At 39.0% G+C, this 25,472-nt stretch overlaps 1 protein-coding gene across 1 annotated transcript in view; it reads right to left on the bottom strand.

The window, feature by feature from the left end:
- LOC120731156 overlaps positions 1-25,472 on the bottom strand; it is a 102,548-nt gene that overhangs the window by 28,686 nt on the left and 48,390 nt on the right. The window contains exon 4 of the mRNA XM_040028019.1: positions 21,337-21,415. The gene's annotated coding sequence lies outside the window, so the exon portion shown is untranslated. The remainder of the gene's footprint in view (positions 1-21,336; positions 21,416-25,472) is intronic.

The following is a 25,472-nucleotide window of genomic DNA, read 5'->3' as shown; positions in this document are numbered from 1 at the left end:
GGTAACCCTGACCCTAATTCTGCCCTAACCCTTTGTTTTAGATAAAAGCAAAATCGACTTCTTTGGTAGAAAAAATAGTTTTTTGGTGTTTTAAGGTTTTAAGGTTGTTTGACGAGACTTAAAAGGAAAAAAAATTAAAAAATAAAAGATATTTTCTGATTCCCTGAAAATGACATTTAGTCATTTGTCCGATGACAATTTAATAATAATAAAAAAGTTGAGGGATTGGCTACAAATATACTGGAAAATTGTATAATGCTTAAATGCTTAAAAACAAACTTTGTGGAAGATCTCACAATTGTTCAGTGACAGGATTAGGTATTAAAAGTGTATCCCATAGAAGTATGGAGAACTTTATCATTCTGTGAAAGATCATAGACATCATGTAGCCACCATGATTCACCCACTGGTGAAAATGCTCTCAAATGCATCACTACCACAGACAAAGCCAAGAGGCTCAAACTGGAGTAGGCCTAACACGTATCTTTGTATCAGTCACAAAAGCCTCAATAAACTTTAAAGGTGTTAGTTAATCACTCGTACAGATGTTAAAACATGAAGAAAAGTAGCTACAGATACCGAAGTCATTTTGTTTTGTATCAAGCTGGATTGTAAACATGCGTTTTTGTGCTGCAATTTGTATCGATTGACTGGCTTTTGGAGCCGACCTCAAGTGGCAACTTGAGACCTGCAATTTTTGGCACTTCTACATTGGCTTCATTTCATTCTTACTTGCTTGAGCGTAGTAAAGAAAAGACTGCATAGGTAAAGTTCAGCGATTTAAGAATAACGTTTCTCAACTTAAACGCCACGTTGTGGTGGTTTCATCACCATCTATGGTACGCAAAAGCGGTGATTCAGAGAATAGCAAAATTGCTTTATGCGAGGACCGAGCTGAAAAATCAGTTGAATGGCTGCAAACTTCTGGCAGCACTGACTTTAAAACAGACAGTTCAGGAAATCACTGCATGAGATCAGGAACAAGTCAGAAAATCATCGTGAACACAAGTTTTCACTTTATTTGTAAACTCTATACAAAGGAGAAAAAAAACATATATAAAGAAGAGCCAAGAATCCTGCCAGCTTCTCTGGGAGCAAACTCATTTAGGAAAGACTGAAGTAAAATTAGAAACTGTGGCCTGATCTATCAAAATTTGAATCTGCTTTTAGAAATCAGAGACACTGTCCTCCGGGCTAAAGAGGAGAGGGAATATCCGGCTTGCAATCAGTTCAAATGTCACCATCTGTGATGGTACAGGGGTGCACTGGAGCACATAGTGGATAATGTGCACAGCTGTGAAGGTACCTTTAATACTGAAAGATACACCAGCATTTGCCACCATGACAAGGTTTTTTTTTTCAGGGAAGTGAGACGAGGCCAAAGAGCATTCTGCATGTATTACAACAGCATAACTGTAGGGTTAGGGTATCCTCAGCTCCAAAACACATATAGAGTATTGTTAAAAAAATGTAAAGTAACTCAATGGGTAACATAAAGTAGAACTGTTTGTGAAGCGTGCTGCAGGCTTTAAAATGTGCATCCATTTACAAAAAACCCCCCCAAAACACTAAACCACAATGTTTACATTATGTTATTAATAACGTCTTTAACACCTTATGCAAAATTTAGGGAAAAAAGGGGTAAGTTGGTACGGAGGAGGGAGGAAGAAAAGGTAGAAGAGAGAGAAAAGGAGAATGGAGAACAGAACAGCCAGGCGGATCATCCTGTGATAAGATGAGGAAAATAAGTCTGATTATCGCAGAGACTGGGAGCATTAGACAGACAGTTGGGAGTCATCTCAAAACTCAGGAGAGAAGAGGCAAGACAAGAGGTCACAATTATGCCCCGCTTGCTGCACTCCCCTCCTCCTCATGAAGTCCTCTAATATATTCGGTTAGTTCCTGTATGGCACGGAGGGGAAATTCTAATTAAAGGGTGGGGGGAATTTTGACACATGTGAGGCAGAGATCAATATTTAGCACCATAATCAGCCATTCTTGATGGCTCGACGGTGTCACAGTGAGCCGACTACGACTCTCCATTAGAGTGCTCGGGAAGGAGCAGACAGGCAGGCGAGCGAGTAGCCAAACAGGCAGGCTGCACAGGAGCACCAGATTCCCAGCCATCATGAATCAAAGCAAGCGATGCCTCCTGTGCTCCATTTTGCTTTGCTTTTTATCTTCATTCATCCTCTTAAAGGAGAAAAGTGAACTCTGTCAGACTGCTTTGTGAAAGTGATGCAGGGGGAGCGGAAAAAGAATAGAAAGAAAAATGCCATAGAGGAGATATGGCGGATCAGAAGGGAGTGCAGCTGTAAGGATTTTGGACTTTAATATGATTGTAAGGTACACAGATGGTCCTGCCTGTGGAGTGATTTCTCTTTTGGTTTGACCGTAGTTCATTTTAATTTCAAACAACGGTGGATTAAAAACTTAGATTCTCACAGTAAAGTAATACCAAAGTAATACCACAGAAGATCAACCATCAATTAAAAGTTGTATCCTGAATATGTTATGTAGAAGTAGAAGTACAGTATTTTGTTTTTGAACCTAACCATTGTAAAGTATTTCACTCTGAATTAATTGAGTAAAATTGGCAAACAGTCCAATAATGTACAAATACTTCCAGATTTGTTTTTCTGATAATGATGTTAAAAAAATACTTGCAAATGAACAAAACAGATACACACTCACACACACACACACACACACACGCAGCATTGCCGTATGTGAACAAGACTGCTCGGCTGACACGGATAGTGACCGCTGACTTAGTATTAAGAACATGGTGTTGTTTCTAGAGGGCAAGAAGTGTGAGGGCGGGGGGGCAAAGGAGGAGCTGTGTGTGTATGCATGTGTGTGTAGGTGGGTCGTGAGGGGTGGGGTTGGAGGGGTGGGCGTGAGGGGGGCAACCCAGCCCAGGTTGTCCCCTGTCTCCATGTGTCAAGCCATCTCCTTGTTCTTGCATGTCACTGACACACACGTGGGTACTTACCAACCCAAGTTGCTCCAATTAATGGCTGTCCCACTGCGCTGTCCGATGTGCAGTGTGCTAGCCCGGGTGACAAGATATGGTCTGGGATCTGTCTCTCCAGTGACATAAGGAAGGAATTTTAAGAGGGAGAAGTGATGCAAACACACACCGGCTCACGCTGCGCCCAGATAGGTAGATAACAAAGACTCTTGTAAATGAGTGGCAGCGCGGAAGGCATCGAGGATTCTCTAATTACTTGCTGCAATCTATCTAAGTCACTGGCCTTCTAATTTGATTTATCAGAATGCATGAAATCCCCTGGAATAATGCCCTTATTAGAAGGACAGAACTGACGGGGGGACAAGAGGTCTGCTGAGAGGAGGAGGGGCGAGGAGATTTAAGCATCAATTACAGTCAAAAGGAGAATTAATAGTTATTAATCCACAAACATAGCTATCGTCCTCATTGCTAACTCTCTGCCACTTGCAGACAATCCCTTTCGCGCTCGAACCACCCCACGCGCACGGTCACGCATACTGTACCCCGACTGCACACACAGGATTTTTTTTTTTTCTGTTGACACACACCAGCATGCATATAAACATTCACATGCACATCAGATAAAAAGATTCAAGCATACCCATGCATAAAAGAAGCAGCTAATACAAAAACCAGTACTGCAGAGCACAGTGCTGCATGTTTAAAAAAAAAGAAAAGAAAACGAAATTCATGTGTATAAGCAGTAACAACAGCAGCACGAGGCAGATGCCATAAATATCCTTAATACTCTGGACGGTTGAATCATTTTGCTCACCGGTAGTTCAAAGGTCTTTAACTCTTTAACTAAATTCTTGACTGACAAATTCAATTGCTGTCAGTATTCTGGGGCCCTCAATGTAATATGTGCATTTTGATTCAATTTGCCCTGCAAATACATACATATACATATTGTTTATCTTGTTACATGCACAAAAAAATCAATACTTATATCTGTGCTTTGTCATTCCTAAGTGCATCATGAAATAGCGAAATATTCCTCTAATTGAATCCCGCAAAACCACATAGATTGTTAATTTTGTGCTATTAAGCTTTTGCAACATTTACAATGTCTTCTTTTTGCCTGTTGATGACTCTTGTTTGTCTCCTTGTATGGGAAAATAACATTTTATATATTTTAAAATTTAATTTCAAAAGGTCAATTTCTAAACAAATAACAATAAATCAAAGATGAAGGACACTTGTACCGCTTCCAAGTAGTGAAATTCAGAATACAAAGGAAGAGTTTTCCTAAGCTTATATTACTCAGAATAGAAAAAATGCCAGTATATTGTCGCATGTAGGTATTTTGCTCTTATGCGCAGCAGAAAATAATTGTTATTTAAATGATCCTAATGAATTCACACGTTACTACTTTTGCTGCGAGAGGGAATATCGATGTTCAGCAGCAACAACAAAAGGAAATCATGTCATGTTAAATAATTAAAGAACTGCAGGGCAGAAATGGAGCGTTAGGTGACACTCTGAGCTGAGTTTTATGTTAAATCCTGTGGTTTTTGTTAAAGCGTTGCTGAGTGGCTGAAAGGAGAATGCCAGTGTGCTGTTGCCTTGCTGTCAGTCACACAGAGGCAGTATTTAGACAGGGAGCTGAGAGGTCTGCTCCGCCGCCAGCTCCTGCCTTTTAAACAGCCCTTTCCTTAGAGAGACAGTTTAGCACTGAGTGCCAGTCAACCTCGCCTGCCCAGCCATGCACCCCCCCCCCCCTGTATACACACACACACACACACACACACACACACACACACACACACACACAGGCGCGCAGACTTTGATAGCCTTTTTGCTAAAGAACAATTTGGCAGAAGGGGAGAAATGATCATTTATGGTCAGACCCAAAGGTACATTGTGATGGGTCTATCCCGCTGTTTCAACAAAGTGGAGTGAAAGACATTTGGACAGCAAATTCATCAGCATTACTTGAATGGAGGAACAAGCTCATATAGCATTACATGGCTGACAGGGAAGATGAATATAGGCAACCCAGCGCATCGGGGGAGCCTCATAGACCTTCAGTCATGGCCTGTGGTAAAGACTGAAGGATGGGAGAGAGGTTGTGAAGATAACACATCACGCCCTCTCCACATCCCATATTATGGTGCTGTCCTGTAGAGTGTCTGGGACAATACTGCGTTAGCTGCTAGAGTGCCGTTGACATCATTGACAAACCTCTATGGTGTCAGGCAGTCACTCACACTTCTACCGGGTGTCTGTCATCATGCTCAAACAGTCAGGCACTGACACCTTTTCACGTGAATGAAAATTCTCCAGTGACTGATAAAAAATAGTGGATGGCCTTTAAGGAGGGGAAAAAACAGCAAGAATAGCACCTCTCTTCAAAAGGAGAGACTTATAATTTGCAATAATGGCACACCAATAGCTCTCAGAGAGAAAATTACAGGAAAAAGCCGATCTGAAATATCCTTTTAACTGGCAGAAACACATCCATTGTAGACAGAAGTCTTGTTTACTTGGTAAAATGGCATCAATTAGGAGCGGATGGCAAAATTAGCATATTCTCTTAATGGACTGGCCTTTCTTGCACGGCGCTCTCACACTGATTGTATGGAAGGGACATGTTAAGGGAGACTGAGAAAAGGTCAGGTGTCTGTACCATTCAGGTGATCATATTTTTTACCAAACAGTTGTGCATTCTCCATGGCTATTGTCATGTTATACTGCAGCTGAGAGCAACATTCCTGCATGTGAAGATATTCTATTTTAGATCATCTTGGAAAACAAGCCACTCATTCTGACACTTCCTGCATGTTGCACGGGCAAAATTTATTCTTGTGGATATAAAAAAAAAAATAATAATAAAAAAATCCCAAAACAATATTTTTATGCTTTGTATTTTTTTATTTTAAATTGCACAAATCTTTTTATATGTTTAACAGACATATACATAGAAATATGGCCTGAAATTTGATAACTGAACAGACTAACACTGAGCTAATCAATGAACACCAGTTTACCACATTGCAAGCTAATTAAATCTAAATTATATTTCATCACCAATGCTGCAGTACGTCTCTCTCGTAGGGGGATCGGCTCCTCGCAACCAGACCAAGCCACAGACTGCAAATTCTCTTCCCTCATCCTCCTCCCCTCCTCCCTTGTGCCCCTGCTCCCACCACCCCAAATTGACTGGTCTTGCACAGTTGCAGCTGAACAAGAAAGGAATTGCTAGTGTCAAGACACAGTTTACAAATATGACATCTCCTCTGGCATGGCTGGAAATATGAAATATTGATTTATGTGCAGTAAAAGGTCTTATAAAAATGATCACATACACATGAGGGATTAATGCGCAGAAGATCAATAGAAATTTCATTCTTGACACTAGACTGTCACCTATGGTGAAATGCTAAAATAAAGAAATCAATATTATCTATGAAATGTCAAATTTATTATAATTATGTGGATGAAAGCTGGCCAAGTGGCTCCCAGGGGGCTGAGAGGGATAGGTTACCACTCTCAAGCATCCCTCATGTCCCTCCTTCTCGTGCTGCCAATTTTGAGAGCAATATTGGTGTAAAGGGTTTTCACCCGTTATGTATGGCCTTGTTGAAACAAATTCCTCCTGGAATATTTAACTCTGGAAAGACTGACAATGGACAGAGCTGCAGTTCATAGCCCAAAGGTTGTGTAGTTAACAGCTGTTAGCTTTGGCACAAATTGTATGACTCTGCCCTCTCGATTGAAACCTATTTGGCAGCTGCCTTTGACACGGACAAGTCACAGGCCACTAAAGTACGACATGTCAGCATGCATCCTCTTCAAAAATGGCATATTCAGCCACGTTACATATTGATCCTGAAACTACAGTGTATAATTAATAACACTAATTTGCTTTGCCTTGTAAAAGTATTAAGAATATGTTAAAACGCAAGAGAATTGGCAGATGTAGAAAAGGATGTAATATTTTCAGGGCACTTTGTACGAGTTTAAGTTGCTGGACTAGCTTTTTAAGTTCATAATTACATTAACAGTCTTGTGCTGCTCATGTGTTACTCTGCTTCCTCTCATTCTCCCTCAGTGTTTTATTTGCTATTGCATTTAAACTAAAAGCTATTTGTGTTCATTCACTTGTTTTCCATGTCTAATTAATATCCTTTGAATGTATGGCGATCAATTTATTTAATCAATGGTGGGTAGAGCCTCTGGCCTTCTAAAGGTCACTTTGATATGGAAAGGGAAATCATCAGAGCCAGATCACAAAGGGGCGAACAGGTAATTTGAATGTGGCAGGCAAACTTTGCATATCTGATCACATGTTCCTGAAAAACTATAAGAAATTATTTTTCCTTCTGTCCTCCTTTTCAGCCAATACTCTTTTTTTTTTCCCCCACCAGAGGCCCACTGTAGACTCTAGAGTGTGGCAGCTGTGTAATCCCTTTAACAACCGGCGGGGCTATTAAATGAACCGGCGGTGCAGCTGCAAATAGCCAATAAAGCCAGCACAATATCATCCCTATTAAACAGTAATCTCGGCAGGCTTAAGAAGTTCTCTGAAAAATGGGAGGAAAACCATAACAAAATGTAATCAAGCAAAACACGAGGATTTTCCTCAACAAAATAAGCCAAACAATTTTCACAGTGGCTTACATGAAAGTGTTGAGCAAGAGCATTCAAGCCTCAGAGAAGTTCTCAGCCGATTCAGGTGACCACAGTTTGCTACCTTATCTCAAATAAAGAAGCACCCGACAACAACAACAAAAAAAAAGAGCCTGTCAATTGAACCAATTTATCGCCATAGATATTAACAGAGAAAGGGAAACGGGGGAAAATAACAAATTGTGCGGTTACATTTTAAAAGTGACCAAATCGAATTCATAAGATCACAATTTGAGAGATAGAACCCAGTTTATTTTTTTCTCCCTTTCACCGGCTTATGTGCTCTGTCAGATGAAAGCGAGCCAGAGAGCTGCTGTTGATGGAGCCTTTGAGGCTGGGAGAGGAGGCAACGCAGCCTCTTGAAGGTGTGCCGGGGACAGCGATAACCAGGGAGGCCGCGGGAGCTCCCTCCGCTGCTTAGGGAAGGTGTTCCAACTTATCAGAGTCTGCACGCGGGGAATGATTACCCCCTCTGCCGGACCGATTACTGCTGGCTCTCAGGGTCAAAGCAGGCCAGGATAAAAGAGAGAACTGAAGCTTCCTATCCTGCCTCCAATCATCCATTAGCACTCAAGAGCGAGGGGCTTGTCTTCCCCTCCACCCCCATCACGCCTCTCTCCAATATAGGCTTGTCAGTCTGGTGCATAAGAAGTAGCAGGACGTAATCACAGGTGGGACTCTCACTCACACACCGATGTCATGGAGGGCCTGGAAAGCTTGCAGAAGTAATTTATGGATTTGAGAATAAGCACTTCTTTGACATATTATTTATTCATTTGAGTTTGTTTAAGAACAACCCTCATCATCTGCAGGGTTAGGCAAAGTGTTTACACTATTGATGTACTTTATATATGCTGATTCACTCACATGAATAACAATGTGAAAAAGGCCAGATACCATAAAACAACAGACACGTCAAACAACAATAAGTGACTGCAGCACACACCATTCAAGAGTTCTCTCCTTTTGTTTGCATTATTCTACTGATAAAGAAGGAGAAGGCATGAAAACATGATGCTTGGTAGGCATCAATGCTAAGAGCAAATAGGTTTGCTGCCTGTGCAACATCAGCTTCATGTATATCTATATATTTTACATCATTTTCATGTGTATCCAATGAAAACAAGTGAGATGTTGTATTTTCAGTGAATAAATCGCACCAGCCTATAAGAGGTCTACAAGCTCCCCAGTGACTGAGACGCTACACTTGGAGTATTTACATTTAATGCTTCACTTTGTATGCATTCCCCAGCTGGCATCGTGTTATGGACGGACAACGGGCTGGTATAGCACAGCTGACCAGACTCACCTCTGATTACAACAGCACAGCCCTTTAGATTAAGGTCAGCGCTCCGGCCACTTTCCACTCTCGAAGCCAATTGTTAGTGGAATCTCTGATGAACAGAGTGTAAAAATTCTTCTTCCTGTGACTCTTTGCAAGGGTCAGTACAGGGGTCTTTACAATGCTGCAGTGAAATGCCTTGCTCAGAAACCCCAAACATGTTATTCCAGTGACAAATCTGTTCTTATTATGTAGAGTTGGTATCAGGGGAGAAGGTCTGGCTGAGTGAATTTGGGACAGATGAGCAGCGGGATGCTGTGCTCCCTCTCCCGCAGGCAAGCCGAAGCGAGGCTGCACCCCTGAGGAAGGAGGAGTGGATGCTGCCATTTACAGCCTGTTGTGACACAGCCACGGAGAGCTTGCTACTTCTAAATTTCAAAACATAAATGACAAGTCCACAATTTCCTATAAAAATGGACGGCACAGAAGGCACGATCGATTGAAAGTGCTGTAATTTATTATTCCAGTTCATTGTTTACTTGAACTTTAAACATTACAGCTTTCACTAAACCAGCACACAATAACCAGGCATTAACAGCTGCTTGCAGCTAAGCGGCATATTATTATACACGCAAGCTACCAAAGCTATCTCTATTGCTATAGTTTATAAAGAAACAGGCAAAGGGTTTTCTGACAGAAAAAAGTTCAGAGGCTCACTTGCATCTTGCTTTTTACCTATAAGTCTGGCTAACATACAAGTAACTAGTGGCTAGCAAGTTATGCACAATGATTAACCTTCCAGTTATCTGCCATGTTTGGCATTTAATTCATTTTCTGTCAAATCTCTGTCCATCACAGAATAAAAGGTAGATCTAGATACCATAATATCAATGTGTGGCAAAGAAACAAACACACTGTCATTGGCTACTGATTTGTGATTGACAAGCCGTTAACCAATGAGCATGTGTTTCACACTACAAATAATCCTCCATTTTGAAACGTAGCGCGACAAAGCTTTTTAAAATAGGCTTTGTGTTTGTTCAATATAACCAAAACTGAGTGAATGAGCGTGTTAACTAAGCAGGAAAGACTTTACAGAGTTCAAGGCAGAAAGCTGTTTTTCCATAGGAAGAAAGTCTTTTTGCAACCATAGCTATTGCCATCTGCTGGCCTTCAGACAGAATGCGGGCTTAAGCTATTTAATCAGAAGGATGTTCTTGGGGTTAAGCTTATGCAGAGAATGAATGGAAATGACTTCAGTGATTCTCTGACTTTTCCTCCAGGGAAGCATGAAGTTGACATTTGTGGATTTTGGTAAAATGTCCAGACACGTATTAAACAGACTGCCATAGCATATATTTGGTATTCATCTCTTACTTAAAATGAGTTGTGGTGAATGACTAACTTTACAGGACTTTTCTCACATAGAGGAAATTTTTAGCAACACTAGAGAAGTCAATAAACATCAAGGTTAAACGCTATAGGCTACCTGTAAGTTTCGTAAAGTCAGTGTTTATCTTTCTAACTATCTTAGCATGATGCCATTAAGAGCATTTGTGCTTTTGTAGATAGTGTAAGGAAAAATGAACTATATCAGCATCCAAGCAAATATGGCAACAATATCTAAACGGGTTCAGTATGACAACAAAAACTAAACCACAGACAGACAGATGTTGATGTTGTATAAGGATAGCAGTATAGTATAAACTCTAATATAAACCACATTATACCCATTAAAAATTATAGACATGTAAATTACATGTCATTTGTTGCACAGTTGCAGAGCCCCCAGAACTAATCATTGCCTATCGGTGATGTGCACAGTTTGTTGATTTGTTAAGTAGCTCAGTGATATGAGAAATGGTCCGCCGGAGTGAGAGGGCTGGAGTTTGAACTGCACTTGAGCTGGACGTTCATACATGCCTCTTGAATGAAAATACTTTATTTCATTTCACTGTAATAGATAACAAACTTGTGTGGAAAGTCTCACAAGGCAACATTCAAAATTTTTTAATTCCAGTTGCCATGCATTACATATGATCAAGATGAAGATATTACAACTCCAATATAAAGTCTTGCCCTTCAAGTTCTTAGCAGCCAGCCCTTTGAAAAGCACAACAGCCATGCAACTTAGATGTCAATGAAATATGCATAATTAAATAGAATCCAAATTCTGGAGTGATACTGAAAGACTGTGAAAGAAAAATGTTTTCTATGCTGACAAAACTGGACCAAACATTAGCAGAGTAAAGCCTTTCAAAAGATGCCTAGACACATGAATGTCAGAAATACTAGTCAGCATCACAGCAGTGAATAATTTTTCATGTTTAATTAAATATTGGCATTTGCTCTGTTGAAGTATCAATGGGGGTCAGAAATGAAAGCAAAACACTAGAATAAAACTGAAAGGGATCACCTTCGCCAGTCAGAATTATTTGGAAGAGAGTGCAAGTCGAATAAAGTAACAAATTTCTGAGGGCAAAGCAAACAAAGGGGGAGATTGACTACATGAAAAGACCAGTGGCGATGCTGTTTTCAATGATCCAAAGCATCTTGTCTTGTCCTTTTCACATGCTTCCAATGAATTATGTATCTGCAGTGATTTATGGTGCGCCAACTCTTCCTTTCCTTTCCCTCAATGTAGAGCCTTACATGGATTTTTCACAGGGAGCCAACTGGGAAAACCAAAATTGCTCAATTTAGGAAAGTAATTAAAACTGTCCGCAATCAATATTTATCCTTAGAAGGACCCTAGTGGGGGGTTTAGTGTTTTACCATCCCCCCACCAAGCCCATATCTAACCCTTCGCCCCCTTGCTGCTCTTATTGACAGCTGTCGACTGCTTCAAATAAACCACACCAATCAAACGATTCTGATACACGGCCAGCGCAACACATGTCGAGCAAGTTCAGTAACCTGAGATGCAAATGATCTATTTACAGAGGGATAACTTACTCTTAATTGTGTATTACGTCCAATAATGAATTTTTAAATAGTCAGGCCACCATTTTTATCCCAAATTAAAGCGTTTAGATATTATGAAACTTTCAAAACTCATGAATAATCAAAAGCTGAGCTCTCTCCCATTTTCCTACTCTTCACTGAGATAATTAGTTTGACATTATCGTCTCACCTGTGCACAAGTGGAAAAAAGTGGAGCTACACAGATTTCTATAATGATATTTAGACACTTCTTTAAAATCAAAAGTTGCTCATGTAATCCAAATAGAAAAATGGCATTTTTAGAAAGGGAATAATATATAAATATAGGTGAAAGCTGTACATGTTATAAGCAGTTTTGGATATTTATTTCCATTCTCCTGTAAAAGAGAAACTGTTAACTGCTCATAAATGCTAAATTTGTTGGGGTTAAAACACACTTAATGACTTAAAAGTCCATTCTGTCTATATAAAAAAAAAAAAAAAGACTCACAATAGTCTAACAATAATGACGCACCCCAACTTAACCACCATGACGGGGGTACTTCCATCAATAGAGAGTAACCTTGAGTCACCATTGTTAATCAAACTTTAATTCAATAGAGTATTTACGTGGTATCAATTTAGTACGGTGAAACAGTCATGTAAAACAGAATAGTGGTGGCATGACGGTTTGGTTAGACTGTCTTCAGAGACCTCTTGCTGCAGGCAGAAATCATGTCTCTGTCATTTTATATCATCATTTTTAATTATCCTCACAAGTGCTCATTCTGCTTCAGGCAGCAGTGGGAAAGCCAGAATCCGAAGGAAAAATTCCTTTAATCTATTTGGGACGTGAAGTGTGAGGTGAGATCTCTGTCTGTCACACCCCTCCCGTTTTATCCCCCCCACCCCTACTCCACTACCACGCCACTTTGTCCATAGCAGACACACCCACACACACTTTATGGTCTTGTGCTTAGATGCACACATATGGGCAGTAAATCAATAAAGCATAGGGATACTTTACTCATGCGCTATAAACAAGTCATTTTTGTTCATTTGCCTCTTTTCTTTTTGAATGTTGACTCTTGTGTTATAGTACCTCCTCCTCAGGAGTCAGCCAGTAGGTCAGTCTACCAAAGGTCATGCACCTCCTTGCCAATCTCCCGCTGTAACTGAACATCACAGACATTTAGTGATCATTATGACACTCCAAGTTCCATCTGCTCTCAATAGCTTGGCAGGGGTCTTATGGGCCACTGCCCCCTGCTGATTTAGACTACCTCGATCTACCTACAGAGCTTATGGACTGCACAGTCACTGTTAGCGGGGCTTTATAATTGGGTCTCACCGGGTTAGAATATTGGCTTGAGGTCTGGTTTGGCAGGGAAGGGCTATCGCTGGAGTTGAAATTACTGGGGTTGATTTAAAGATATACAATTTTTTTCATGGTGGCTTGGTGGTGCAGTAGTTAGCACTGCAGCCACACAGCATGCAAGCTCCAAACATACCCAGAGGCTTTCTATGTGAAGTGTCCTGTTTTCCCTGATCCCGTGGTTCCCCTTTCTACAGGGGCTTTGTTTTCCTCCTGCAGTCTAAAGACACGTGTGTTAGGTTAACTGGTGATTCCAAATTGGCCCTTGGTGTGAGTGTGAGCGTGAATGTCAGCCCTGTCGGTGTCTGCGTCAGGCCCGTTATGGACTGGCGACCTGTCGAGGGTGTACCACACCTCTCACCCTGTTTCTGCAGGGATACAGTCCAGTCTCCCAATGACCCCCTGCATTTAAATGGTAACTGTTTTTCATTAAACAATTAGGATTAAGGAGATTTGGAAGAATGATATGCTATTCTAACTAATAAATTCAATATTTGTTCAGTTCATGGCAGCTATGTATACCATTATTTTTCTGTGAAGTGATCACTATCTGGTCTTTGCTGTCACAAACTGGCAGAAAATAAAATTAAAACACTTTTGACGAAGGAGACCGATTCTGTCATCACACTTGGAAGCATTTATTGAAGGATTCTTCACAATGTCTTTCCACTTTTATCAAGTTGCTGACATTTTGAATTATTAGCACCTAGCAGACAGTACTACAATGCTACATAAGTATTCAGTACTTGTGAGTACTCTATGGACAGACATAAAAAAAAAAACCCAAAGCACTCAAAAGCTTCTTTGAGGTTTTTCCCAGTTCAGTAGGTGTCTCTGGGACCACATTTTGCCATAATGACACCCACACAGAGACTCAGAGCTGATGGAAATAGTACCCGCTACACTAATGCAGCTGGTAATTATAGTACCTTTTGCATGGCACAAAGAAAAACCCGAGACACTGACAGTAACAGAAAAGTTTGACTCAACTTTAACAACGCAGTAAGTATATATCACATTTTGCTCCGGTTTGACAGCAACTCTTTTAGAGTAGGTGTGCTATTTTTCTGGCTGTTGACGCCATTATTTACTATACAATGAGTGACGCACAATCAGACCTTCAGTGATTGGAAATCTGTAGCACATAAGTATACAATATGGTTAAATCTAATCGGGGCAAATTGCATGCATTTTTTTGTGTGTGGGGATCATTAAGTTATTAGCATCACTAGAGGGGGGAGAAAAACACTTGAAAAAATCTCTCTGCTAATTGCAATCAATTTCTTCTTTTCAGAGAAACTTCTGATGCCTTCCGGTATTCTGCTCCTCATGGATTTTATGTGGGGCCTGCCCTAGTAATAGCAGCAGTGTTGTACACTTCTGAGGAGGGATCTGTTGAAACATTTCTGAGCAAATGCAAATAAACATTGTAGTTTGCTGCAATATCTACTTGGGTACTATCTGCATGCAGTCTTAGCCATAAAGTGGAGGCTGAAATGACCCATAAAAAGACATAATTAATGGAAACTGAAGTAGCATATGAAAGGCAACCTCTGAAAAGTGAAGCAGACAGAATGAGGAACTGATAATGAGTTTCTGCTTTGGTGAAAAATCTTCTTGCTCCAGGGAGGAAAAGAAAGGTACTTCCCCTTCCATAAAAAGAAAGGATAAAAGAAATAAGTTAGAGAAAATCACTGGCCAGCTTTTACGTTTCACTCTGTCAGCTGAGTGTCAGGGATTTGCTGTCATAAAGATAGTGAAAGCTCAAGAGCTGGTGCTTACCAAGAATTAATCAGTTTAGGTTTCGGACCTGAACATAAAATGTCAGACATTGCCTCTCAACACTTGTAGGTGATTTCTTTGAGCCCAACAACACAATAATCCCACTCTTCACTTCTACTGAAGGTCAAAGTTGGTCAGTGAGCCAAGAAATACCATATCAGAGCTTCCTTCCTCCTCAATTGCTGCAAGTATAAATTATGGAATTAGTGTATTGATTGCTGACTATGGCTTCAAGCAATCACTTTTACAGCCATGACAAGATTATTTTATCCTACTTTTCCTGTATTATTATATGCTGTGTTTGAGTTATTCCACCAGCATGGGAAGTGACAGCCTGAATTTATTCAATAAAGCGGGGCAGTTAGGGAAGCCAGTGAGGCAAAAAGCAGAAGACATGGCATGAAGGAGAGAGACAGCGTTCCTGCCTGCAAGCCTGCCATCCTAAATAAAGAAAGATATCTGCCCAAATACACCACTGATCAATACATTCATACAAACACAAGCACATCATTTGTTAAGTCTTTGGTGATAACCTCACAGTGTTGCACATGGGGAACTGCAGGAGTGGGGAAAAAAAGACATCATAAATTACAGATAATAGAGTTTGCAAGGATTTTTAGACTGATTTGTAAATGCCCTGTGGTGTTTCAGTTTGTGTACTTGTTTGCAAAATAGGTCAGGATTAAAAAACATAAAAATGTGTCGCACAAATCAGTTATATAAGTAGATGGTTGGGGCTTTTTTTTAATCAAACTGAAGATAACAGCATCAGTAAGACTTTAGTGTGTTGCTGAAAGAGGATAGATGTTTGAATTATGCACCCCATCTGCATATACAGAAGTTTGTACAAGTGTACGCCCGTTGACAGGTGAAAATGAAAATTGATGTAAAGGTCAAATGTCAAAGGTTTATTTAAAAAAAACAAAAAGAAGGATAATTTAAATTATCTTTTCAATGGGTTAAAAAAGCACTTTACCTCCAGCTAACCTATACCAGTGGTTAGTCCCATCCGGTACGAATTAAACACTCATTTTGGCCTACACTCAACTTATCTGTAACAACCCCTCACCAAATACATTGCAAAGCTACGGACTGTGAAAACCCTCAGATCACTGATTCTTTAAACTGTGATGCACGTTTACAGTGCACACATAAAAATTGATCAAACAAGCGCAGAATAAATGTGTAACTGTGATATATAATTTTTAAAAATGGCCTCCCATAAAATCCAGAATTTAACTAACTGAAGATTCATGCAGTAGCTCGTTTTCCTGCAGTAGCTTGTCGGGTGAAAAAGCAATATTACCTGTGTGCTGTGATTGATGTACCTTTCCATTTATAATCCAATTTCTATTGTTTTTAGCTGTTCCCTCAAAACTCTAAGAGGTAAGGTGCATAAAACCTTCATCGAAATGGGCATAATGTTCCCCATGAACAAATAAAATTAAAGATGCTGAACTTAATTTCAGACCTAAATAATACAATTTCTAAAATTTATTACAATGTACATACAATGTAATTGTAATAGATGAGATTGTTTTGGGAAAATAATTTGCAAAAGTATTGTCTTAACAATCATAAAAGAAAGGAGACAATATTCCCAGTGACCCGTGTTCAGCTACAAAAAAGCACTTCTGTACATTAAACTATCTAAGCCTGTTTTTCAAGTAAGTTGTTGATGCCCTAAGACAAACATCAAGAAAACAACTTTAAAGAACGAGACAATGCCTCAGTCTGCACATGACAGACAAGTATCTGGGGCCTGCATTGCATCAAAATGACAGGACCCAACACAAGTAATCTGACACATCTTGATCACAGCACAGTTCTGATCTTTCTGTCACACTGGGGATTAAAACAGAAACTCGGGGCTAACAAGGGTCAGATATGAAATTTCAAGGAAGTGACACATGACAGGACAAACAATTAAGTGTCAGTACGCTGACCTTGGGGCAACAGTTTTACACCGTGACCCCGCGTGCATTAGTCATTCCATCAGCAGCATGAAGGAGGAAAAAGGGAGCCTCGCTGCTTTTGTTAATCCAATGCCACGAGCCCAGTGTTGTTCATTGTTTAGTCATTATGATTAAAGGATGTACAGCACTATGGATACTGGAGAGCTTGTGATTTGTCTTTGTCTGGTCAGACTCCTACAGCATGCTGAACAAGTGTAGCTCAATATAGCTGTAGTCTTGATACAGCAAGCTCAATATAGTATTATTAACAGAAATGGAGATGTGAACCTCTTTATTGTACAAACAGATGTTTTATTCATATTAAGCTATTTTAAAAATCACCTCAATGAAAGCAACTCCTTTCAAGGGGTAGGAGCCTCTAATGATCTTATGATTTTTCTATTGTGGAAGCTGTACAACTGCACCTCAGAAATCAAGGATGCAATTACTCATGCAGAAAGCACAATGTGAAGGAGAAAAAGCAATGTTCTGCTGAGTATTGCTTTTAGAGGAGGCAACCAAACAAGCAGTGGCTGCACTGTAATCAGTCAAACCCCACTGCTAATTCTTCAGGTGGTGAAGACTGCAGCGTTTTTGTTTTGTTTTTTTCTTTAACTCTGAAGTAGCACTGTCCCTTTTTACACACTACACACCAGGACAGCTTCTCATCAATATCTTTGAACCACACTTCGGTATAGAAATACAGTGCAATTTTTTGTTTTCCAAACTTTTAGTTCCACCTGTTGAACAAATTTTACTAATAATAAACATTGTGAACTATTTATATGATCATTAATAACCTTATACTGACCAGTTCCACTGCTGCTTTTCATAGAAACAAATACGAGCTAATTAATCATTAATTCCTAAATGTGTTTTTTAATCATCATAGACACTGGCCAGCATGGTCTCATTTCTCTGTGACAGCTGGCGATGCTTTCCTGTGATTCACAGTAATCCACTTTTCATTATGAAGGAAAAACTGGTATTTTTCTTATACAGTGGGGAATGAATAAATATTGTAGGTGGCAGGGACATATGGTCCAAACAGAACGGAAATGGCAAGCCAAATTTCCAAGAAAAAACTCAGCACTTTGAAAGGTGTCTGTTTGGTTGTATTAGCTCAAGGATATTAAAAGAAAAATTCAAAACTACAAGAATATTTAATTAAAGCTCTATTACTGTGCCATAAAGTCAATATGTAATAAAGATTTTTGTTTCCAAGAAAGGAAACAGTTGCGTTGAAATTCAAATATCTAAATTTTTAATTTACACCAAGCAAAACTGATGCCTGCAGCAAACTTAAAAAAAAACTGGGACACGGGCAGGAAAAGTTGTGTAATGCTAAGAAAAACCTAGTTTATCAGACAAAAGCATCTGATTAAGGCTTTTAAAAGTAATAATGGATGGTGTTCATCAGTCTGTTAAAGATTATCAATAATTTAAGAATCATTTTTTAAAACACAAAACTGTAAGAAATTCATGGATTTCTTTACCTGTCATATGTAACATCCTTAAAAACAAAGAAGCTGAAAATAAAGTCTTTATAAGCAAGAAAAAAGGACTAAACACTGAAGATCTTCAGGCTCTAAGCAACATAAAGAACAGACATGAGGCTGTAAACTGTTGCACAGGCTTATAAATACTTTCTATAACTTATGTTAGTAGACACAGTTTGCTGCTAAATCTACAGGGCTGGCAAAATACTTTGAAAGTGGTGTTTCAAGCTAGCAATGACTTCACCTTCAAATAGATCAATTCATAGCAAAACTACACATGGGAGAAATTCCGTATGACTAATTAAAGCTTCTTAGACAAAGTCGTTCTTTAGTAAGAAAAAAAAAAAACAGGAATTAAATTGATAATGTATATTTGATATGAAATTGCAATAAACAAGTCAGAGGTAGTAAAAATGCCATTGAATTAATTAACTGGAAACAGTGACCACCTGTTCACAGATCAAATAGTCAAATATTCATGAGAAAGTGTTGAAGTTTCAGTTTTCTGAAGGTTGCTCTCTGCAATCGTCTAATGGGCATCATCCAAAAACATATTTGAGCATTCTTAAGAAACAGCAAAAAAAAAGAAAAAAAAGAAAAAAAAAACTAATTGAAACACTACAAAAATGATTGATTCTTGTTATAGGATCCTAGCTGATCAACAGTCAATAACCGCAAAGACATCCTGTTGTAACAGATTCATTGTCTTGCTTAAACCTGGAAGGCATTCCCCTAAAAAAGAAGCCATCTGGATGGGAGCCTATGTTGCTTTTAAAACCTGTATGTACCCTTCAACACTGATGGTGCTTTTCCAGATGTGCAAACTGCCAATTCCATGCGCACTAATGGCCATCCAATAACATCAGAGATGTAGGTTTTTGAATCGGGTGCTGATAAGCTTGATGCTCCCGTCTACTCTTTAGTCCAGAAAAATGCGATGTCGATGTTTTTCCAAAAAGAATTTCAAGTTTCAAGTTGTCTTACCACAGTGAATTTTTCCAATGTATCCAAGTTAAATTAACTTTTGGTCTCCGGTTCATGTTTACATGTGGCTTCTTCTTAACCTGCATTTGTGGATTGAATGATGAACTGTGTTCACAGATGGTGATTCCTGGAAGTGTTCCTGAGCCCACGCAGTGATTTCCATTACGGAATTGTGACTGTTTTCAATGCAGCGCTGCCTCAAGGCCCAAAAAATCACAAGCATCCGGTATAGATTTTTGGCCTGTCCTTTGCGCATAGAGATTTCTCCAGCTCCTCAGAATCTTTTAATTAGATAGATAATCGAAGTCTTCACATACACCGAGGAACTCTCAGATTGTTTCACAATTTGTAGATGCACTTTTTTTTGCGGACCGGCAAACCTCTTCTCATCTTTCCTTAGGTCAAACTCTGCCTCTTTAAGTTATTTATTTCTGCCAAATCATGTTACTGACCTGTTGCCAATTAACCTAATGACTTGAAAATGTTCCTCCAACCGATTCTTCTTCTGTTGCCCCATCCCAACTTTATGTTGTCATTAAATTACTTCTTTTTAAACTGGTAAATTTTCTCAGTTCAAACATTTAAAAAAAAAAAAATCTGTGTTCTATTGTAAATAAAATATGGGTTTATGAGATTTGTAAAACTCCTGCTGTGACCTGCTGCAGCGACCCCTTGTGACAATGGAACACCAGAAAGTATGTTTCTTTGTAGAAGCAGGGTGAGAAATGCCCAAACTCTTTAAAATGGAGATAAAACTGTGTTTTGGTTTGATATATTCATATTTGAAACGGTTTCAAGAAATCATGATTACTGTATTCAGTCTGTTATGAACTCATACTTCAAAGGCAAGTAACTGTAATGGTATGAAAGTCCATTAGTATAAATGTTATGGAAATTTGCCCCTAAACACTGAACAGTATTTACATGGTTTGAAGCACCGTAGGCTTCTGGAAGGCCTTGCTTATTTCTGCAAGAAAACACTAAACCATATTCTGTTATAAAAATAAACACAGGGACCGGAGGCCTGAAACTAATGGGCACCTTACATTATATTTTGTTTTTAAAAAAAGGGAAAAGCATTTAGCATTTTTTCCAATGAGCTCATGCAACACAGTAGATGGAACAATATGCCATTGTCCTAATTAAAAATAACAAAATAACAGTTTTCAAGAGCAATTACATTTTTCAGTTTGAAGATTAAAAAAATGTTTTTTAGTGTTTTTAAATGAATATATGATGTAAGTTATTTGAGTATCATTGTTTTCCATTTATATTGATTTTTAAAAAGCTGTCACAACTTTTCTGCTTTAATACAAAGTGCTCTGACATAATCATATTTAAACCAGTGCAACGGTGAAAATGTTATAAAAGAAAAACCCAAATAAAACTATATGAATATGATCTTGTGATATACAGCTTTAAAAAACTCTAAAAGAATTCCCCCAAAACTAGCTAACACAAGACACTACTGTAGTCTCAGTGTGTATTATCATCTTTTAGCAGGCAAGTGGAAAAGAATACATACTGTACACATTAGAGAATCCAACAAACATACATTAACTTTTCATGTAATAAGGTAACACGCCAATGATTAAGTGTAAGCACTTTGCCTCATACTGTAGTCTATCTGCTATGATAATGCATACTATTATGTAAATGAATATGGCATGACCTAAATCTGCTCTGTGTAAATTAATGTATTTTACCTTTAAGATAAGTTGTTGCATAGCTACCAAACCATTTGTGTAGTATGTTAATAAGATAGGCATTACTGAGATTTAGTAGCTAAAAAGTGGCATAAATTACAATGAAAAGATATCTGTACAAAAATTAATACTTTTCTATCAGTAATAATAGCATTTGGAAGATGCAAAACAAACGCCATTACTCACACATGATCGCTGCAATGTAAAAGTCTGGTGTAGCCGGCTTCTTCAGCTTGTTCATTAAAGAGTTTTGAACCTGTCAGGCCTAAAAATTGAAAGAAGTTTATTTTCTTCAGATGTCAGTCTTACACAGTTTTGAAATGTATGCTGCATAGGCACAGTGTATTATAATAACTCTGCTAATTTTTAATTCTAGCAGAGAAGAGCATTTGGTTTCCCTCCTAATGTTGGGTGGGGGTGGCAAAACGTTCTAAGACCAAACAAAGAAAGACAATATCAAATCCTGACAAATGTAAAGCTAAAGCAAAACCATACAAAGACACAATACCAGGCTTTGCAAATGAAAACAAACTGAACAAACAAACAAACACACACAAGTTTAAAAAGCACATAAGTGGGGTTATGACCTCTACAACACAAAGCAGGAAGGTTGACTGGATGGAAACAGGGGGCTGGGGACACCTTTTTTAAACTACTTCTCCTGCAAACAGAATTATCTTGATTAAAGTTTAATTAAGGATCACATTTGGCTGTGCCTTTCATAGCGATCTACATGAGCAGATTTCCTAGGGCTTAACTCTATCGCTGGGAAAATCCTCCTTTATTACTTTCAACCTGTTGTAAAAGCTGTTGGCACGGAGGGACGGCTGCCTCATTCACTGGCCTTGTTTGCTGCTGGAAAAATCCTGAGTCTCAGGAGATCTCCCCACATAGGTTCAATTTAATATCTGTCCTATCACTACAAGGCTGGGGCTCATTATTAATGATACTATTCATTAATTTCTTGTTGGGCTGATGTTATTTATTAAAATATTAAAGAAAGCTCCTGAGACACTCACGTAATGAGGGATGTGTCCTCCTTCCACAACTCCCCCATCCCCCTCGCTCCAACCCCCCTCTGCTGGATGGATGGTGGGTGGAATTACCCCACTCGGACGCTGCTAGCCTGCGCACCCTCATTAGTCGTTCTCCAGGGCTGAGTGACACCATAAATCCATTCTGCACGTCGACCAACGGCAGCCATATACAAACGCACGCTGCTCGCCTCGCCCCGTTAATGAGCCATTCCCATGCACAGGGAATTGACTACTGTCCATCCACCATAACTGGACAGTATTTTTTGGAAGAGCTAAATTGCAGCCATGATATAGATTTAGGGCACTGGATAACAGTTTCAGTTCTCATTAATAAACTATCATGTTATAAACTTGAAATTGAAATTTAACTCAAAAGTACTACTGTCCCTTTTTAAAATTATGCAGCAGTAAACCGAGTGATGCTGACGGACTAATACAATGCTTGCAAGACATGAGGGAGAATCTTTTTTTGTAGCCCCCCCCCAAAAAAAAATTAGCAGAATACAATTTTAACACATTCAGAATAAACAACAACCACATTTGATGAAGAAAGAGGTTCAAGAAGCAGCTCCACTGTGCTTTGGTGGTTTAAATTTGCACGTGTTGCCTGTTTTAAACCTCTACTATTAATGGTCACACACAGAAATCTAAGAATCCATTAATCATCATAATTAATCTGATCCAATTATATTGCAAAGAATATAACAAATTGCAGGGAAAAATAATGATCTATCACTGCCATGTCATAGGGATATGGGACTAAAGCAGTAATTAGACAGCAGGATTTTAAACACACTGAGCGAGCAGTTGATAGCTTTATCGTTTCAATCTGATGTTGTAATTAGAGACAAAGTTGAACATTTTATTTATGTTTTGGTGGTTTAAATAATAATAATCTGGCTCAATGGTTGGCCAGCTTTTTAGAAGTAAGATGTGCAGGTAATTAAACTGCAAGCATAAAAAATACTATTGGATTATTTGCTGGGTGAGCTTGTGAGCAGGTGCTGTAAAGAGTGTGCCTTTGACATCATTATCAATATATCTGAGAGTATCTGTATGATCAATTAATAAACTTTAAAGCTGGATCATTGTAAAAAAAAAAAAAAAAAAGACTTCATACATCCGGCACAGGAATTTTATTTAAACATAAATTCGCTAAGGGATGGTTGAGAGCTCATTAGGATGAAATATGTTACTGTAATGCAACAAGAAGCCTAATGACAACTTTCTTCTTAGTGTTGTGACAAAGTACAAAGACATCATGTGCGCTACACAACTGCTCAAGAGTGTCTCCACAACTGTCATGCTCTGAAACGTGTAAAAACATAATCATCTTTACAGAGATTTGCAGAGCAGGTTAATTGTCCGGCATAAACCATCTAAAAAAGTTAAACAGCTGTTTATTAGTGGATAAAACATCATCTACATGCAGTGCACCGTGTACCTAAACCACATTACCACTTAATCACATGTAAACCTTTATAAAAGGGAACAATAAAATTAGATATGAAAAAAAAAGGCAAAGGAAACCATAAAATAAAGAGAACTAATGTTTTCCAAAAAAAAGGAGCAAAAGAAAGAAGAAGAAGGAGAGAAAAAAAAAAACCTTCTCTTGTTGGCTTCTCATGAGTACAGAATTAATCACCTGCCTGCCTTCCTGGTCTCAGTGCAAGGACCCGAGGATGGAGGTAATAAGACAAGCCCTTCAGGGACATGCCGCCAAGTATAAATATCAGCTGCTGTGCATATGTAAATCACTCGCAGATTTATTTTTTTATTTTTTTTTATTTCTTCTCAAAGGCTCAAGTGTGCTAATATCAAATAGCAAGCTTTTAGGGAGTGTTTAATGGCTGTTGGTGGGAGGTAGGGAGCGGCGGACTCTGGAGCGCGTGCCAGTTCATGAGTAATTAAGGAGTGTTTTGCCGAGCATAAATAATGCTGTTTGTATTGGCTCTATGAAGAAACGGAGCGCTGAGAAAACAGAGGGGGCTCGGGCGGGGGCGAGAGGGTGAGGTAGGTGGCGGTGGGGATGTTGGACAGACAGGAACAGCAGGGGTTAAAACCCCTGAACACGTAACTCTGTTCGCCACTCGGCACCTCTTAACTCAACATACAAGCATGGAGAGGCTCATTTGTTAGTTACGTACCACTCAGCATTACTTAGAGACAATTGTTGTTCGCGACGACCATGTGATGAGGATGTAGTATGTTTTTTTTTCCCCAAGAACCTCCCTGTTCTTTGATCTAACTGGGAGAAAAACACAGCAGTAAGAAAGTACCATCATAAAGAAGCCTTGTTAGCCTGTAAAGAGTCAAATAAAGTGGCTTTACCTATGGCAGGAGTTTGTTGGAGAGAACTAAACAGCTCTTTTGTCATAGCTTGTATTTATGTTTTTTATTAGTTGCTCTGATTACTACAATATACAGCAACTGCAACTGCAGCATTGAAAGGAAAGATGTTTGAAAAAACTTCAATATTTCTATTAATTTTGCATTTAATTCTCATTTCTCTAGGATATTAATTGGTATTTATTTAAAACGAAATGTCACCATTTTTAACATGACACCTTTTCTAAAGAAAAAAAAGAAAAAAAGAAAGACCACAAAAAAAGGAAAGAAAATGTCTAAACATTGCGTACTCTTAGTCATGTCAGACCAGGTAATTTTCACTGAGGGAGAAAATAGAGATATTTCCTCACACATTAGTCGAGGAGTTGACAGGCCATAGAATGTACTGCACTTGAGCACACTAATGGTCAGTGAGTAACCCCTTCCCTCCCCTGCACCACCTCCACTGCAGACACCAAAGGAGTAGAAGCCATTTATAGATCCTTCTTACTTCTGTCTTCCTAGCAACGTGTTCACCTGCACTTAAAAATGCTCAGGGATGTGAAAAAGACATCACTTCGAAAGCCGGTAGTTTCTCACAGAAAAGGGGGTAAACCCCTGAAATACAGCTTTAAATTGCAACAAGTTTTTATGAATAATTAAACAAGACCTGGGCTTTTTATCATTTTCTCGAACTATGTCGACTGTTAGCGCTAATACAATCCGCCGAGCAAGTACAGTAGATTTGCCATGAGAGGAAAAACAAAGCTCTAGAGAAAATAAGTGATTCTAAACGGTGTTCTACTTTATGAAACTGTGATCCAATATTGCTTCGTACAAAGAGGGAATACATCTCCTGCCCTCCTCCTCCTCCCAGTTTTAGATGCCACAAAGGACTGTGCTCTGGAAGAGAAAGAGATTCACAATATAGCTTACAAGTTCCTCTGGGCACAATTA

This window comes from Simochromis diagramma, unplaced genomic scaffold (genome assembly GCF_900408965.1).
Source record: "Simochromis diagramma unplaced genomic scaffold, fSimDia1.1 OVJJ01000343.1, whole genome shotgun sequence".
Classification (NCBI taxonomy): Eukaryota; Metazoa; Chordata; class Actinopteri; order Cichliformes; family Cichlidae; genus Simochromis; species Simochromis diagramma.
Note: the sequence above shows the minus strand (reverse complement) of the source record. Positions and strands in the feature narration are given on the sequence as shown.